This window comes from Galleria mellonella, unplaced genomic scaffold, assembly GCF_026898425.1.
Source record: "Galleria mellonella isolate WM207_F2 unplaced genomic scaffold, CSIRO_AGI_GalMel_v1 utg139, whole genome shotgun sequence".
NCBI classification, from domain to species: domain Eukaryota; kingdom Metazoa; phylum Arthropoda; class Insecta; order Lepidoptera; family Pyralidae; genus Galleria; species Galleria mellonella.
The window spans coordinates 5495349-5507632 of record NW_026441995.1 but is presented as its reverse complement, the minus strand read 5'-3'; the positions used below and the strand labels follow the sequence as shown (position 1 = coordinate 5507632).

Genomic DNA, 12284 nt, shown 5'->3' with positions numbered 1-12284 from the left:
GATTTATAATAGTTAGAAATTTCAATTAACATACAAAGTTTTAAAGGGTATTGGCAATTCAAAACCATACTTTGTAACAAAATATGTAATGAAACGACATGTTTAATAGTATACGTTATGTTCGCTGAAAAGAAGATAGTAACATCGTAGAACTTACTAAACTGTAACTACTTGTTTTCTCAATAACCTTGAAATAAACAAGAACTAGCTGCTATTTCCCTGTGAACAGTTAGTTCAAAGCCCTCGGAGAGTGGATTCTTTGGTGAAACCTTTAAAGTTTTCGGTATTCAGTTTTGCTACAATGATCAAAGGAAAATTTAATCTTATTAATACGCAATATGAGTAAATAAATTTAATTAACATAAACATTATTATTTCTCACGTCACAAAGAATAGGTAATATCATTTTTACAGTTTAATAAAGCGTTTCAAGGTTTATTCGAGTGACAATAAAAGCAACTGCATCTTGTATAAAATAATTGTAAATGAAATATATTTTTGCAATACTTTTCTCTAGCTGAAGTGTTTTTAGTATTTTCCAAGAATTTAAGGAAATCTTTCCTTTGCAGGTTTCGTATGCATGGTACATATTTGTATCACTTTTTGCTGAGAAAATTTTCTTTAGTTCTTTATTTTTTTTTGTACAAAATAGTTACAAAGTGCATCTATTTATCAGAACTATTAAAAAAAAAAATGAAAAAAGAGAAAATAATTTATTTTGTGGCATATATAGACATTAAAGCAGCTAACAATAAAATCAAATTGTAGTAATTAAAAACGTTTTTACTAGCTTTTCCCGCTACTTTGTACGTGCGGATTTTAGAAGTAGGAAAATCAATGAGATAGATCTCTTTTAGCTGACATATCCTAATAAAACATACATCGGTTAGACTTTTAGAAATATAAATGTTAAAACTGCATTCATTTTGGTGCAGTATTTTTTGCGTGATGCCGGAACAAACATACAGATAGACAGATAGAAAGACAGATATAATTTCTAAATATTTTAGTTTTCGTTTCTGTTGCTATAGTAAGGTAAGATGACATCTTTATCAAACAGTATATAATAGTATCTCACTGAGAATAAATATTGACAATTCAATTGAAAGAACGTATTTCATGTGTTATCACTCCTGAGGACTGTATAAGCCTTTTGTCGTAGGTTGGCTCATTTATGTTATACTAGCGATCCGTCCCGGCTTTGCATGGGTAGATAGAATTCCTGAAAATAATATGTAACCTATGTTATTCACTGAGAATGTAGCTTTCTATAGGTGAAAGAATTTTTAAAATCGGCTATAAGTTTTTGAGTTCACCCATTACAAACAAATAAACAAATTTTTCCTCTTTATTATATTAGTACAGATTAGCTACTGTCGAGTGATTGTGCAATATTTTCATGAGACTCTGATAAAATACTTTTAATTGATGTCTATTATATCTTTTTAAGAAAGTTAAACTTCCTCGCCTTTTTTGCCTCAATAAATGTCTTTACGTTGTACGTGAATTTATAGAACAGAGGTTTTAAATATTACGTTTTGTTCAGTTGATCCTTTTTTTTATTAAAGCACGGCAGGTAACCACATCATATTGAGCGAACAGAGAAACAATATGGTCCATGAATATGATCAATGGATAAGAGGACGTTCTTTTTTCAATGGTTGGCCACACTATGCCGGTTCACTAAGAGCTTTTTTAGGATCAGAAGTTATAGGGACGAAGAAAACATATCACGGGGAACACCATTCCACACTGTTACGGTATGGTTCATGAAAGAGTTTGTAAGCTTATTTGTGCGCGAGCTTGGGCGATCTACTGTGCATAGATGTAACCGATGACCCATCAGTAATAATAAAGAATAAAGAAATAATAAGAACAATTTTCTTCTGAACACTTCCCATGGTATAGGCGATAGAAGACATTGATGGAGGCTACATAATTGTAATTGTCTATGTAATTGTAAATATTCTATAGCTTGTTTTTACAGAACATCGAGAACATGCAGAAGATACTGAGTGGATACTAATATTTTTGAATACTTACACTTCTTTTTTAAATTGGGCTATTCAAAATATCCATTAAGTATGTTTATTTTACATTATTTAAAATTCGTAGACAAATAAAATGTGGTACAAATGATACTATAGGCATTCTTTACCAGTCAACCTTTTGTGCAGAGATACTCGATGGCGGCGATAAATACTGTATTTTTTTGTACAATTAAGAAAAATTACCTAATTTCTAAATTAACTTAAGGAGAATATAAAAAATCCAAAGGTTTGTGGTAACAGTGGTCTATGTTATCGTCATTCTATTCTCTCGATGACATAACAAATTGTTATTATAGTAAATATGAATTTTAGACTGAAATAATACGCAGACATTGCTGCTTTACGGTACACGACAATGGAAAATGAACCGGGGTGTCGAACAAGATGCTACCATCACACAAGTAAATAGATTTCACTTTTCATTGTTTATAGAATATGTAGTGTAAAGCTCTGTATTTCATTTTATAAGACAGCAATATTCTGCCCTGACTTTGTATTTAAAAGGAAAATGCGCGAAAAAATAAGATGTTAGCAGCACTTTTGTTTACATCTATCGATGTATGTAGGTGTCTGTGTATAAACAGTTGTCCCAACAAGTCAGTAGGCGTCAATACCTACGTAGTATAGCATATAGACTCCCTAGACAGTCAGTCATTTAATTTTTTTACTCCTGTAATGTCTCCGATTGATCTCACCTGATGCAATTTGACGATGTGGCCTAGTGTAGTTTAATAATATGTAATAAATTGTATATAGTATATTGAAACTAAGATAAAGGATACTATAATGTATGTGATTTTCAATTAAATTGTATATTTATTGATTAGTAAATTAAAAAAAAAGAAATAGTAATGATAAATTTATACAATTATTAATAAATTAGTAAGTACACAGTGTTCTTGCTTAGCAATTGTTAACTAATTTTGGTTATGAAGATTTAACTTTGCTGACGCTATCATTGTATAATCATTATGATGGGGATGAAATATTTTTTTATTTTGAAAGACCCCAATGTTACTAAGACCGATTCGTGACATAAAAAAGGTATCCAATAAATTCGTGTCTTACAAACACTCCCCCGTCGCACGACATGCACGTATAACTAACGACGGACACGCTATTGTAGCCAAATTTGCTGTTAAAATTATCAGGAGAAAAAAAAAAAACATTTATTTAATACACAGAGAAAATACATTGTGAGAAGTAATTAAGTCTTCGTTGTCGTCTCAAGAAATGGTCATCTATGTCAATTGACTAATTGAAATACATTTGAGAGTCCCTCTATTCTACTTCAGTGAAATATGAATCAATTATACCTGAAAGCGAATATATTTACAAAAAAAGAATCTCATTAGGGGTGGGTAATAAATAGAAATGTATTCGGGTTACTATTGCTTTAGCGATAAGATCGTCTTTTGTATTTCATATGTGTAATATATATATATATATATATACCCAACCCAATATAAAGATATCAGAACGGTAATTATATTCCTATGTTTCATTCTCATACTAACTTTGCTATTCCAGCTTAGTATGGAATATGGCTTAAAATTATGTGTTGTATTTCTTTTTGTTCATATTATTATTTATTAAAAAAAGGTATGGTTACACTGATACACAAAAAAAAAAAGAATTATAAAAAATATCCTTACCCTTAAAAATATGCTAACGATTTCAATTTGTGTATAACTCTATGGAAAACTTTTCCTCGCCATCGCTAGAGGTTTTTCGAGTTACGTAGCCAGCTTATTGCAACACAAGTTTGCGATTTTTTGGGATTCTAATAAGTGACTTTGATTCTTTGGCCAACATTCTATTTTTGTATCCTGTCACTCAGAGAAATTCTCTCTTTTACTTTTTGCACTTTGAATATGTTTAAGCTGGTACTGGTAAAATGGATTATTTCAGGTTTTTCTCGTCTATAAACTTATTGGTAAGTATTTTAGATGAGAAGAGGCAGTGGTGTCAATTCTAACCAATTACGTCGAATTCGCCTATAAAAGATTCCTCTAAAAGTTTAAATAATAAAGGATTTCATGTATATCACATTATGAAGGTAAGGGGAAAATCGTATGAATTATATCGAGAACAAAATAAATATTTTAAGTATTATAAAATTATAATAATTACAATAAAATTGAGGAGTAAAGACGTCCGGTCTATAATAAAGACATATGGTATCTGGCGTTTAATAGGGAGGGTCGGACATAATATCGTGTCGAGTTATATTAAATAATGGAATTTGTACGTTGAGGCGTCACCGCGCGTGTGTCCTGTAAATAATAAACGTATGACCCTGTTAAGAAAACCTTATTATACAGGTAAGGTCGTCAAATTATTATTATTTTTAAATACAGGCATCACACTTCTTTGAATATTTTAAATGTTATGATTTTAAATCTGGTTGATACTTAAAAAATTTGTCAATTTCAAAATTCTGATTAACTCTCCGGTGATGGAAAATATCAATAACAAGCCAAATTAGTCCGAGTGACGCTGGTAGGATTTCTACCTGCCATATTAGATTCCCAGTGAAATACGGTCCACAACAGTTAATAGTCGATAAATGTCTTTCACTAGGGATTACCGCAGTCTTTTAGGGATTACAGTTGTGACCATATTTATTTTTATGTTTTTTTCTATTAAAAAGACCAATCCGGTTATTCGTAAAATTATTTTTCCTATAACTAAATTTAGTGATGAATATATATTTGGTGATGTTTTTATTTGAACAATTTTTCTATCCGATTTTCATTCTTTTGTTCGATTTTCTGTATTAGTATAATACTTATTTTGTCAAGATTAAAGTTGATTTTTTCTATAGTACTATTAATTTCCAGTAAAATAGGGCTACTATTGCTTGAGTATTTAAGAGTATCGCAGGTAAGTGATTATTTATTCAAAAACTTTGAAGCCTAGGGTTCATTTTCGTTTACATTTTTTGCATGTACTGAAGTACGTTTTCCATTAATATACTTCAGTATCTGCATATTTGAGTATTATTGTTTAAATTAGTTACATATAACTCAATCTAGTGCACTATTTTAAGTAAATTTGTCTAAATGAATTTCTGTTGATACCCCAAGTATCATTAGGATGTCCCTGAATACGATGAATTCCAATTTTCCAAGCTTAAATATTATATTTATAACAATTTTAGAGAAGGGTAAAATTTTCGCTAAAAACTTGTACGAAGCTGCATTGGAAAGATTGGAAAATAAAGATTTGTTTCATATTATATGCTTCAGCAATGAATACGAGTCTTTTAACAAGAATATTATTTTTTCTGTAACACACACACACTCACACAGGCACGCACGCACGCACGCACGCACGCACGCACGCACTCACGCACGCAAGCACGCACGCACGCACGCACTCACGCCCGTACGCACGTACGCACGTACTCACGCACGCATGCACGCACGCACGCGTTGTTGTATAAAAAAAAAAATAAATAAAAAACGCACGCACGTTCGCACACATATGCACGTATGCACTTAAACATGTATGAATGTATGCTTTCATGTAAATACTTATGCACGCAAGCTTTTATGCATATATGCACGAACACGCATACGCAACTCGTCGTGGGGTTCTTCTCGGTATCGAGTTTTCATTTTCTATTACTGGTTTGGTTAAAGGACAAAAACCTTTTGCCACATCCTGGGTATAAAAATTAATAATGATATATTGTATTTTTACTCCGTCACCATACTTTATGATATAGAAGAAGGATAACGACGTTTTAAATATTATTGACGTGGTGAGTTCTGTAATTTGTTAGAAGCGTTGTACAAAAAGGCCTTAAAAGTTCCCTAATCGCACAATAAATTGTGTCAAGAAAGTTTAAATATGGCCATATTTTTCTTATTGTCGTTGACACGGAATTTTTGGCAAATAGCTTGAGGGTGGGCGGAAAGAAATCCCTAAACTGTCGCAAGTACGTATTATATGTATATTGCTACTGGGATTTTAAGCCATGAGCGTACAAGTTGAGAGTATTAAGTCAAACCTGAAAGTACCTTTTGAGTGACCCGAAAATTCCGAATAATGTTACGTCGTCATACAATTCACAAATCCGCGTTAAGCTCACTTCGTTAATTAAGACTTTTATTTACAAAAAAAATATCTCTAGTATATAGTATTCTTATCTGTATATGTTTTTTAATGTAGTAAAAGTTAAAAAGGTAGTGAATATTCGAATACTATTATAGATACAAATATTTTTTTAATCACTCTGATTGAAGTAAATTAATAGGGTATGAATTTATACTACGGACGAATTAGTATTGATTTATACATGGATGACATAGTTTGAGATGTTTCTCTCTATTCATCAATATTAATATTAATTTGTCACACCTCCGATCAACCAATCGCTTAATACTCCAGCGCTCGCTTATCTCAATTGCGGCTAATAAGGTAAGAGTGTTTAAATACGAGTATCTTATTCAAATTTGACTGTTGCTATATTGAAACACAGTTTATATTGTCTTGAACTTGTTTTGTCATATTTGGTACTCACGTGGAACGCTTTGTTGGTCTCCTCGCAACTATAATTTCCAATATCCTGCCTTCAGCTCGCTCGTCGACGGAAATTGCCGAAAGGGCTTTGGCAAATATTTTAACGGATGCCGAAACAATTGGCATTGCTTTTTGAGTGTTAAGGAATACAAGAGAAATAAAAATTCCAAAGGTGAAAGTCTCACAAAGCCGATTGAAGATCACAATTCGTGACGCAATTGACGATAAAGTTACACGTTTTTGGGAAGATATTTGTTCTATTTCAGTAGCAATCTGTTATTAACTTTGAATTCGTTTTGACATTTTTATCTATATGGTCTTATCAAAAAAATGGTGCAGCATTTAATGTTTATTTATATGTGTAAAAATGGTTGGTTTTATTTATAATTTAATAAATAATAATTTTGAAATAAATAAGCTAACATTAAGTAATTAACGTCACTTGTAGAATTTTATTTGACTCATATAATTTTTTACGCAACTTGAAAATAATCTGACGATTTAATTGAAGGGTAGTAGTAACAAATATTTATAGACATCACGGTTCACATCTCCGACACTCAAAGTATCCGTCATGCATTGCCATTTCTGAGGACTAAGTTGTTTTGTCGCCGTGCCCTGTAATTTCACTTCCATATTCCATTCTTCAAACTGAAACATGACTATATAGCTGCGTAGCGGCAGAAACATAAGTAGGTGGTTATTGGTCTCCATGCCTTATTATGTCGATGTTTTTGTACAATGTCTACCTCTGGAAAATAGAATATGGCATGAAGAAAAACATGAGCTACTTTTTAACTTAGATAACATACATCCTGTCCACGTGGACAAAATCGGTTTTACAATATGTAGAATGTAAGTATCATAAGATATCCCCATTTATGTTTCCATGGTTTTAATAGTAATGATAAATCATGCTTCTTAACAACCGGGATTACACTGTAATAGATTATATTTAATCCCCTTGTTGCTAAGTCCCTCTCTCTAGTATCAAGAGTTTCTAGGTCGCCTTTATCGTACACAAAGGTCTTAAAGCACGGAGAGAATGACAATGATTTTTTTAAACGAACTGCCTTTTACCTGTTTTCCCCTTACAATTTAAACATGGGATACATATTTCAAAAAACGTGCGTACTAATATTTAAAAGGCTGGCAACGCACGAGCAACTCTCCTCGTGTTGCAAGTGTTCATGGGCGATGATAGCATTTCCCATCAGGCGGGTTGTCTGCTTGTTTGTCTACTACTCCATCTTTTTTTTTATACAACTTAGAATGGCAAACAGGCTGACGGCCCACCTCATGGAAAGTGATAACCGTCGCCTATAGACATGAGCAGTATCATGGACATAACAGAGTATACTGTTTCGCCCATGATACCCCCCATGCGTTGCCATTCCTGAGGACTCAGGTGTTATTCCTCTGTACCCAGTAAATTCACCTGCTACCTACCTATTCTGGCCAGGTGGCTTGGTATAGGGTTTTATTTTCAGTTATCTTTTCTTACATTATTATATTGTGCTCTGTTTCTTTAGTTCCCTTTTATAGAGACAAAGGTTTTGATAAATTCTATTCTTACAGAAAAATGCACTATGGTCTAGGAAGATTTGTTGTATTATAGGGTTGTACCCTGAGGAACTTTGTTCTCAAGGTTGTGGTATGATAACCATTGCTTATACAATTATAGTTGTGAGAAAATTTATATGAGACCATCATGGAAATGCCTTCTTCCATTTTATCGATTGCAAAAAAATATAGCAATGTCGGCTCAAAATAGGTGAGAGATATTAATGAGAAAGAAAGAAACATATAAAAAAAATTTAAACGAGAACCTCTTTTTCTAAGTCGTTAAAATTAAAATTTTAATAAAGTATCCTAAAATAACGAAATTTCTTAATGCAATTACGAAGCTTGCTATGGATATTAAAGAGAATAACCGATCATAATTGAAAGCGATTGATGAAATTGGAAACTTCTTTTTGCTAATGAACGTTGCATATTAATTTGCAATTTAATATTTGGTGACAAATTTAATATTTACCATTTTATGTAAATGTGACATTTTGAAGTTTGAGACATTCATTTCTCTTAAATTTTCATGTTTCATTTAAATATTCAAAAGTTTGTAAAGATATTTAAATGTTTATTTCTACAGTTACGATTAAACGGCTGGATGGTTTTGGATAAAATTTGGTTGAATAAAAATAAATATATTATATTACCGATTGACATAAAACTTATTTTATCCTATATTACACAAGTAAAATTGTAGATTACAGTTAGTAAATAAATACATAAATAAATAATAGTTTCTTCAGCAAACATTGTTATACTTACAACAAAAGGTTCATACAGAGTGAAATAACATGTATAGGAGATAAAGATGTTACGCAATGTTTGCCGAAATGGTCCTCAGCCTTATGCTGCAGCCGAGGAGTTACAGCGATTTTCAGTGTTTTTATGTTGTTAATATGGAAGTATTCATATAATATTGAAAATAAACGACTTACATAACATTTTTAGCCTATTTACTATTATTATGGTACAGTCAGACGTCACAATTACAACTCATAGAACACTGATTACATGTTGTAGGTACAAATAATACCATAATTAAACAGTTAAAGCCACATCGTAAACACAAGTGAACTTGTAGCTTAAAATGTAATAATAAATGTAGATTGTTCATTACCAGTAAAATATCGGTAGAAGTAAACTTGTTGATTATATCAGGGGTGGCCAAGCGGTCGATCGCGATCGACCGATCGATCCTGACTATTAGTCCAGTCGATCGTGGCAAGGCACAAAATATAAATATAAATACTGCGCAACGTAATCACCAACTGCTGCACGCGTCATTTTGTATAATTTTTTAATTGCCATTCCGTCACGTTATTTATCTTCTTTTCTATGCAGTGTGGCTCTCTTTTTTTTTCGGCACGCGATGAACAATGTTGTTTCATTTGAGATTTCAAGAAGTATGTAATTGGTAGTTTGCACAGGGTTTCGTCAATAAATAGTAGATCTGGGGTCTAGTCATGTCGGCCACGACTAGCCTATATAGTCAAGTAGTCAATCACTTAAATGTCCTTTTACATAAAATAAGTTAAAAAGAAAAGAAAAGGAATAAATGTGAAATAGTTGTTGTTTTTCTAAAAAGAAAATCAAAATAATGGTAAAAATTTAAAAACGTTGCGAAGAAACATACTTGAAATAATAATGCGGCCTGTAATAACAAAGCTTTTAGGTGAGCTTGGCTAGTATATTTTATAATTTAGGTCAATCTGCCCCAAAGTTTCATTTGTATGAGGTGAACTTACAAAAGTAGAGCAATAAAGCTCGTTACGAATGGTGTTTGCGTTAATATTCTCTTATTTTTGTATTATGGCGGTTACGGATAATTACCAGAGTTTTTTTTTCTAATTAAGGCAAATAAATAGGGGCTTATGACGATAATGTGTCTTTTTACTGACTACCAATGGTAATGTTATTCAAGTATGAATCAATCAATTACGAATATTGTGTTTGTGTTGATAAAAAGGTAATTTTAACGTATTTTTCTATTCTTTGGCGGGTTGTGCCGCTTGCAGTGCTTGGCAGGCAGGTTGGCAACCGCAGTTAGACTTTGGCGATGTTTTAAAAGAGACGTAGTTGCTCATCTTTCGACTATTAAGTTCCCTTAGTCGCTTTTTACGACACCTACGGAAAAGGAAGGAGTGGTTCATTCTATGCCGAAATCACACGGCCTTTACGGATTACTTAAGATTTATTTATAATATTTTTTTTTACCTGATTGTTAATGATAATATTTTATAAGTATGTTATATATATTCAGATATACTTATTACATTACATAATCATTAACGATAATAAACCAAATTAATCCGACTGACGGCGGTAGACTCGCTGCCTGTCACGAGGCTGATATGGGGTCTTGGTACGGGTGTGGTTATTGTACAGTATATATATGTTACTCTTAAAAAGTACTAACAAGTAAGTGTAACAAGTACTAATAAATAGAATATAAGTAGAATGCGAAATGTAGGTATTTCGATTATAATGTTTACTATAACGGTAACAGGTGACCACTACCTCTAACTAGGGGTAGGTAGCATATAGCAATATCTATATAGTGTAGTTACAATATATATATACTGGTCCAATAACGATTATGTTAAAAGTCTGTTATCTAAAAAATATTATTGGATAATAGACTTTTACATATTAGAAAATAGAAATCCGACCGATCGAAATGGATTACCTTTTTCCGCCATCAATGTCTGTATGCAATGCAATGTATAGATATTGGAACGATATGCATATAACTCAGGTTTAATGTTTCGGATTAAAGTCGTGACTACTATAATATATTATCATATTTTAAAAATCTATCAAAAACTTTTGACAAATGCACGTTCTTCTATTTTTTTTTATACAACTTAGAGTGGCAAACAAGCTGACGGCCCACCTGATGGAAAGCGGTAACCGTCGCCTATAGACATGAGCAGTACCAGGGACATAACAGAGTATACTGTTTCGCCCATGATACCTCCCATGCGTTGCCATTCCTGAGGACTCAGGTGTTATTCCTCTGTACCCAGTAAATTCACACCATATTCTACCCTTCAAACCGAAACACAGCCATGCAAACACAACTGCTTTACGGTAGAAACACGAATGGGACAGAGGTACCCAAGTAATCGACTTTTGTACAAAGTTTCCCTCTGGTCTTCTAGCTTTATACCATAAAAGAGGGGACATTTTGAGTAATAATATTAGTCCATATTAATGTACAAATTGTCTTCTGTAAAATAGGTTTCTGTTTAGAATCTAAGTTGAATGTAATTAGGAATCACGCTTTATTAAATTGGGACGAATTGTTTTGAATATATAGTAGTTTGTATACTAGTTCATGTTCTTGTCAGACACCATACCATCTCATTTATCTCGTGGTAATAGCGAATTAGAATAGCGTAAAGTCAGTTACAACTGATTAGTTAAACTAACAGTTATATTAATTAACTCATTACTAGTCCTTACTATAATAATATCATCAATGTGAAACTCAGTTTGTTTCAATGTTTGCCTATGATCTTTTGGCGCTTTAAGGATTCGATAAATTGTCATAAAATGCAGTTTATATGTACTATTTGCGATAATAGAGGATATAGGTAATTGTTTTATTCTGTTCAATTAATAATTCCTAGTTATGTAGATGAAGTCGAGGGTAAAGACTAGTTCTTAATAATTATAGAAATTAATTTCTTCGATAAGACCAAAAATATTTTCTCTTACGAGAAATTTATTATTTGTTATGGTTTTAAATTATTTGTTTGTATTTTTTTTAATGGGTAATAATGTAATGGTAACCCTTGCGCTAACGGTATACATTGGCGGGGCACCAGTGAGGGATGATAGGCGGATAATGAAAAAGCAGGTGAGTTAGCCCATTGTGATGAATACATCCGAAATTCAGCACGATGGTTTCCAAGGGGAACCGCGTGGAGGTCAACCTGACAGGGTGTATTGCTGGCAATGTAACTTGTAGCCCGCGTTACTAACATTCCCTTCCCCCCTATTAGTTTGTATTATAGAAGAGAATATATAAAAATATTTAGTTTCCATTACCTAAGTTAATGTATGAAAAACAAAACTCTGCTTTTTTATTGAGAACTTTGAGTTTAGAACTATAAAAAATTGCTCTTT

The 12284-nt window shown here is 32.3% G+C and overlaps 1 long non-coding RNA gene across 1 annotated transcript; it reads right to left on the bottom strand.

Annotated features, from left to right (window-relative positions):
• Positions 1-664: 664 nt before the first annotated feature.
• LOC128202610 (uncharacterized) lies at positions 665-4224 on the bottom strand. The gene is made up of 3 exons (XR_008253885.1): positions 4185-4224; positions 3707-3973; positions 665-1222 (listed from the first exon to the last, which is right to left on the bottom strand). It is a non-coding gene; the product is annotated as an uncharacterized LOC128202610 (long non-coding RNA).
• Positions 4225-12284: the final 8060 nt, after the last annotated feature.